Source organism: Mirounga leonina, unplaced genomic scaffold, assembly GCF_011800145.1.
Source record: "Mirounga leonina isolate KUSES-001 unplaced genomic scaffold, KU_Mleo_1.0 Mir_126, whole genome shotgun sequence".
Taxonomy (NCBI): domain Eukaryota; kingdom Metazoa; phylum Chordata; class Mammalia; order Carnivora; family Phocidae; genus Mirounga; species Mirounga leonina.
In genome coordinates, this window is record NW_023270314.1 from 35,594,154 (window position 1) to 35,600,314 (window position 6,161).

The following is a 6,161-nucleotide window of genomic DNA, read 5'->3' on the forward strand; positions in this document are numbered from 1 at the left end:
AAAAGGAGATCAGAAATGCCATTCCATTAGTCTTGTTGCCCTTCCTTTGAGTATTCAGTATTCAGAGGAACATGTAGCACAAATAATCTCAGTACATAGGGAATGCACAAAGCACAGTTTAAGAAGAAAGCATTACCTCCCACCAGTAAATCTGAGCTTTATGCTGCCATCCAATTATCAAATTAGAAGCAATATTTAAAAGAAAATTTACTTTAACCTTTATATGGACATAATCTTTTTTTTCCAAAAATCTGTACCACTTGACATTGCAATAAAATTGGCTGAAAGCCTGGATTCCTCTCCAGCTGGTTGTCTACCTGAAGAAAGTTGATATATGTTTTTTCAAATATATGTCAATCATGTATACATGACTAGAAACTGCTTACCCTACCTTTTCAGTTTACCTGAATGCCTGAATTTTTTCTATGTTGCTATTGCTGTTACAACTTTATTAGTCACTCTAGCTTAAGTGGGTATTTCTTATACTATCAAGAATTCTTTTGTTGATTAGCAAATTTCCCATAAGAAGGCAAAGAAATAGGACATGGGTCATGTCAGTTACAAAAGGAAAGAGAGACTACAGTGGTTCATTTGGACTGTAGGCTTGAAAATGATATGAAAGACTGGAGTTTCTCATGTGTTGCGCAATTCTTTGGAGAGGATGTTTGCAGAGGTCAACAGGATTGATAGGAAATACAAAGCTGTTGACACAAGGACTACTTCATTCTGGGATGGTCTCTCACTCTGAAAAATATCTGAAAACCCTCCTGTTTAAGTCCTCCCCCCATTTAAAATTCTCTAATGGAGGTGCCTGGGTGACTCAGGCGATTAAGTGTCCAACTCTTGATTTCGGCTCAGGTTATGATCTCAGTGTTCTGGGATCAAGCCGTGTGGAGCCCCAAGTGGGGCTCCATGTTCAGCATGGAGTCTGCTTGAGATTCTCTCTTTCCCTCTCCCTCCGCCCCTCCCCCATCTTTCTCTCTCTCTCAGATAAATAAATAAATAAATCTTAAAATAAAGTAAAATTCTCCAATGGCCTTGAATTACATTTTGAATGTCCAACTTTTTCCATTGTAAGTGATCTGGCTCCTACTACATCTCTGACCTTATCTCAAACCACTCAGCTCTTTGCTCACTATGCTCCAGCCTTAATTGGCCTTGATTGTGAACCTCGAATGCCAAACTCAGTCTGTTCCTTTTTTTCTAAAAGGCTCTTCTGGCTCTTTTATGATTACATTTCTATGGTTTTTCAAGTCTAATCTTACACATTACCTCTCAGAGAACACTTGGTGATGACATGACTGGGCATATTACAGTAGGAACAACTGCTCTTGGGTCATCAGCTGAATCCTGACAACACTGTGAAATTAAACCATAAATTCAATCAGGTGCAACAAAAGAAAACAGAAACTTCCTTCCAGTCTCCTGTTTAGCTTTTTTTCATTCCTCCTTCCTCCTTTTGTGATCATGCTACAGTGTATCAGCAACAGTTCTTGCAACATTAAATGTCGATTTGTTTGGATTATTTTCCCAACATTCAATTAGATGCTCAATTCCAAAATGTAGACGTCATCCTCCATTCTTCTCTTTCCCTCACTCACCGATTTAATCTATTAATAATTCCTATTAACCATCCTCCAGATCATATTCTAATGTATCACAGTGCTGCCACTCTGATCAAAGCTACCATTCCCTTTTTCTGCGTTGGTGGTATAGTGGTGAGCATAGCTGCCTACCATTCCCTTTTTCTAAGCTTAGGGCAATAACCTGATCATGGGTCTCCGTCCTTTCATTCCTACCTATTTGTCACATCACCCACTCTTAAATCAATCATTTAAGAACAGGAATCAGTTTAGATCACTCACCCATCAAATGTTTTATAAGGACTTTGCATTATGGTTTGAATGTCCAACTTTTCCATTATGAAGTCTGTCTCCTCCCCACCTCGTTGACCTCATCTCAAACCACCCAGCTCTTTGTTTACTAAGTTCCAGCCACTCTGGCTTGATTCTGTTCCTCAAATGTGCCAAATTCAGTCTGTTGTTCCTTTTTTCTTTTTTCTTTTTTTCCCCTTCCACTCAGACTGTGTCCTCTTACTCCCTGGAAGGAGAAGAACGATCATCAATGGCAATAGACAGTTGTAGAAGCAACACCTAGAGCCAGGTTCACACTGAGGAGAGAACACTGCGCCTCCTCCTCATGGTTTCAGGTACTCTACATTCAGAGAAACTTCTCTAGTAACAAACCATAGACATGATCCCTGAAAGCATAGTCTTTGTTGTTCCTTTTTTCTAAAAGTCTTCTCCTGGTTCTTCCTATGATAGGCTTTCTGTGATTTTTCAAGTCTAATCTTAAGTGTCACCTCTCACAGAAGACTCCTGTGACAACACTCCTAACCTATATCCCCCAACTCAGATTCTCTATCATATCACAGTATTGTTTTTCCTTCAGAGCCCTTGACTGTGAGACATAATATTTGGCATTTAAATGTTTGTCTGTATATCTTTTTCTTCTCTCTATAGAATATAGGCTCCATGAGAACAAGGACGCTGGCTGCCATATTAACTACTATCTTCCCAGTGTTAGAACAGTGCATGGCACATGGTACTGCTCAACAAATACTTTTAAAAAACTAAATAATAATTATGACACGTGACTTTTTTTTTTTTTTTAATATCCATGGCAGGCCATAAAGGATCAGTGAACACTGTTGGTGAGCACTCACACAGTCCAGACTGATAACTCCCTCTGGATGTACTGTCCTGTAGAGTTGTCCATCTGGACTCTCCAGAGCAGGCTGCTTGGTTTTGTGACTGGGGCAGTTGGTGGGCTCCAGAGAGTTGGCACTCCATTGCTACAGTACATCTAAGAAAAGCTTTCTGACATTTTTATATCAAACAACCTGGTGTTTTATTTACTAGTGGTGTCATTTCCTAATTCCTTCAAATAATTGAAATAGCCTCATAATTTCTGATTATGTACCCAAACTTTCACTCCCCCTATATAGACTGAATTTCCCTAAACTTGGAGTAAAGATAATCTTTACACCAAAGGGAAGAAAGGAAGATCTAGAAAGCTACTCAATTAAACCACAAATAGACCAGATTAGGCAGCACGATCACAAGATTGAGTCCAGAGATACTAATTCTAATTTATTTCTGTTATAAATTAATGAAAAACATTTCTTGAAACATACTAACTTATTCAGAGAAAGACGCATTCCTAGGAGAATAAAATGATATTGCTATGCTACAAAGAAATGGAAATTTTCAGAATATAAACCTGCTGACTGAGAGGCTTGTCTTGCTAGGACAGTACACATGGAGACTTTGCCATGTATTTTCTAATATCGTTTCAATTTCAAAACACCTTTATAGGTAAAACTTCACGTATGGAGGATAATGATTGCCTGAATGTCAATCCCTTCAAACCTTACCCCCCAAAACGTTAAGAGCAACAAGGAAGGCAAATCAAGCACATGTGACCCAAATCTTCTGCATTGCTAGAAGAGAGAAAATATCAACTTCAAATTACTTGTAAGTAAATAAATAAATACCAAATTCCAGAGTTCTCACTACTGCTGCCTGCCTGTGTTGTGTCTGAAGAGTAAGAAAAGGGAGGCTAAAAGATTCTTTGTGGGGGGCACCTGGGTGGCTCAGTCGGTTGAGCATCTGCCTTCAGCTCGGATCATGATCTCCAGGTCCTGGGATCGAGCCCCGGGTGGGGCTCCCTGCTCAGAGGAGAACCTGCTTCTCCCTCTCCCTCTGCCTGCCGTTCTGCCTACTTGTGCTCGCCCTCTCTTTATCAAATAAAGAAATAAAATCTTTAAAACAAAAAGATTCCTTGGGGAACAATACACATATGAGGTGCAGGAGAAGCACCCTAGGAAAAACAGACTTCAGCACCAAAATCCAAATAGTGGTCTGAATCTGGAAATTCACATCACCAAGCATCTGGAAGGTACTTGAAAATGAGAAGGTGGTAGACTTAGAGAATTATTGCTGGGAGAGAAAGGTCAATAGAGAAAATTAGTGCCTCTTGGGAAGATGTGTTAGTAAAAAAGAAAAAAAAAAGAGTAAAAAGATGGGGGAGAGAAGTAACAATCCTACAGAAACAAAGGGGACAAAAATAAAACAACTTGGCCAGCTCTACCATCCCAAAAGAAACAATAGTATCCTTTAATTAAACTATGGTTTGACAAACTGAAAAAGGTCAGTCTCAAACCAGGAATCTTGTCCATCAGATGTTCAGAAATAAAAAAAGTCAAATTTCATACACAGCTATTGAAAGAACAAAATACAAACCGAGAATCAAAGATTTCAGTTGAGAAAATTCTCGTCAAACACACACACACACACACACACACACCTAGAAAAAACTGCAACACAGCACTTGAATCAGAATTTTAAATCCTCAAATGCAAATTTAAAGTTTGTTTTTTTTTTTTTAAGTAAGAATTAGGGGTGCCTGGGTGGCTCAGTTGGTTAAGCGTCTACCTTTCACTCAGGTCATGATCCCAGGGTCCGGGGATCCAAACCTGCATCTGGCTCCCTGCTTAGCTGGGAGTCTGTTTTTCCCTCTCCCCCCTGTTCGTCTCTTTCTCAAATAAATAAATAAAATCTTTTAACAACAACAACAACAAAATAAGAATCAAAAATTTAAAAATTAAGAATAGAAATGGTCCCCAAAATAACAACAACAAAACTCTCATAGGAAGAAAGCAACAAGAGTTTAGTTAGTTCAAAAAAGAAATTTAACAAAGATATAAACCATTTCTTTTTTTTTTTAAGATTTTATTTATTTATTTGACAGAGAGAGACACAGTGAGAAAGGGAACACAAGCAGGGAGAGTAGGAGAGGGAGAAGCAGGCTTCCTGCTGAGCAAGGAGCCCAAGGTGGGGCTCGATCCCAGGACCCTGGGATCATGACCTGAGCCGAAGGCAGACGCTTAACGACTGAGCCACCCAGGCGCACCGATATAAACCATTTCTGAAAAAACAATAAATTACAAAATGCTCAAGGGATAATAAATCCAAATGAAAATTTAATGAGGGCCATTGAAGGAAGGAAGAAAAACAATCAAGAAAATAAAATGAGATAAAGAAATAAAAATGATTAAAGAGATGGTAAAGAAACAGAAGGCAAGCTAAGAAGGCCCAGCATGCATAACTAGAGTTCTGAAGAAAAGCAAAACAATCTAATAGCAGTAATATTTAAAACTGTAATCTAACAAAGCTTTCAAAAAACAGCTAAATTACATACTGAATGGGTCCCTTGTCTACCTTGTAAAGTTGACCCAGAACAATAAATTCTCAAAATCTTAGTAAAACTATCAGTCTTTAGAGACAAAAACAAAATCGTCAGGATTCCTGGACAAAAACATTAAATAATAAAAATAAAAAAATTACACTGGTGCCAGACTTTTCAAGAGCAGGGCCGCAGAGTAATAGCATTTCAAAAAATCTAAAAAAAGTGTGAGCCAATTTTATATCCAATAAGTATCAAGCCTATAAAAATGAACAACTTTGAATGAGAAGCAACTCAAGATACACTGTAACCAGGAGCTCTTCATGAAGCTTCTACTGTAAGATGAACTCAGTGGAAAACAAAAGACAACTGGGAAGCTTCTACAAAGGACAGAAGATGAGCATTTCATATACTTAATTGTAGAACTAATACAGGGTTAGATGTGGGTTTTGATATATGAGGGAAAATAGTATGTAAACATCATACGTTCTGTGAAAAAAAAAATAATGCAACTAGTAAATGGAAGGAGAAAATGGGATTAGAGCATTGGCTGTTGTTAATGTAATGGGTGGGGATCAAAGGACACCATTTACATTTCACGAATGGCAGAGTGAAACATTAAGTAAGAAATAAGGTGGGGCGCCTGGGTGGCTCAGTCGTGAAGCGTCTGCCTTTGGCTCAGGTCATGATCCCAGAGTCCTGGGATAGAGCCCCGCATCAGGCTCCCTGCTGGGTGGGAAGCCTGCTTCTCCCTCTCCCACTCCCCCTGCTTGTGTTCCCTCTCTTGCTGTGTCTCTCTCTGTCAAATAAATAAATAAAATCTTTTAAAAAAGAAATAAGGTGATTAAAGGCACTATAAAAGGTATACATGAATAGGTATACATGAATAAAACATAAGACAAAACTCCCTCAAT

General features: G+C 38.6%; 1 non-coding gene across 1 annotated transcript; it reads right to left on the reverse strand.

Moving 5' to 3' along the window:
- Positions 1–2,073: 2,073 nt before the first annotated feature.
- Positions 2,074–2,276, reverse strand: LOC118009043. The gene has a single exon (XR_004678789.1). It is a non-coding gene; the product is annotated as a small nucleolar RNA U3 (small nucleolar RNA).
- Positions 2,277–6,161: the final 3,885 nt, after the last annotated feature.